This window comes from Corylus avellana, chromosome ca10, assembly GCF_901000735.1.
Source record: "Corylus avellana chromosome ca10, CavTom2PMs-1.0".
NCBI lineage: Eukaryota > Viridiplantae > Streptophyta > Magnoliopsida > Fagales > Betulaceae > Corylus > Corylus avellana.
In genome coordinates, this window is record NC_081550.1 from 20,570,002 (window position 1) to 20,571,066 (window position 1,065).

Sequence of the window (1,065 nt, forward strand, 5' to 3'; positions counted from 1 at the left end):
AGGAAAAGATGAATATATAGAGTGCAAAACGACGTAGTTTTGCTTTCAATTAATTTCCTTTTTAATGGTTTAAGTGGAAAACGACATCCTATGGTGCAGTTTTAAAAAAATTGTAACAAATGGTTAAAAAAAAATTTTCAAAAAATGGTTAAAAAATTGTTGAAAAAAGGTTCAATTTCTTTTTTAAAAAATGGTCAAAACATTGTTCAAAAAATATATTAATACTTCAATTGTTGTTATAAGTAATACATTGTTGAATCCAATATCAATTACTTAATTTGATATTATATGAATCACATTGTCATTGTATATAAATAATTAATTAAGTATTTGAATTGCCATGGGATCATATGACTAGTTTCTTAATTACTGTATAATTTGTATTAGTATGAATTTGGATGTTACCCAAAGGCTCCAATCACATAAGTTTTTTTTTCCTTCCATTCTTGAATTATGGTCTTTGACAAATCTGAGACAGCTAGATCTCAAAGAACATATATAATTTGTCAGAAGATGAGTTTTCTATTGAATTTGGATTTTTATCTTCACTCGAAATATTGGATTTATCAAGAAACACCTAATTGCATCAACTATCTTGCTGAATTATTGCAATTGAACTTGAATAAGTGTAGTACTCTTCAATCAATCTCAGTCCCCTTAATTGTACAGGTTTTTGGAATTTTGAGAGCAAATGAGTGCACATCATTGGAAAGAATCTTAACTTTGACCAACAAGAGTTTAAGATCCTTTGACCCTTAATAATTACCACAAACTGGTTGAGATTCAAAGTTCAAAGAGTTTGCGACCTGGAGCATTTTCTTTATATGGGATGGTGTAACAATCTCTTATTGTCATTGAAACGCATGCATGACAATCTTTTCCTTAATTATGTGTGTCACCTTATCCAAATGGTAATATATCATCTAATTGATAGACACATGATGAATTTGTTCATCTGGAACTCTGAGCTGTGTGGAAATTAAGTGTTTTGAAATTATTATTATTATTATTATTATTATTATTTCTTTTCCTTACATGCAATCATTGAAATCAACTCAAACTATT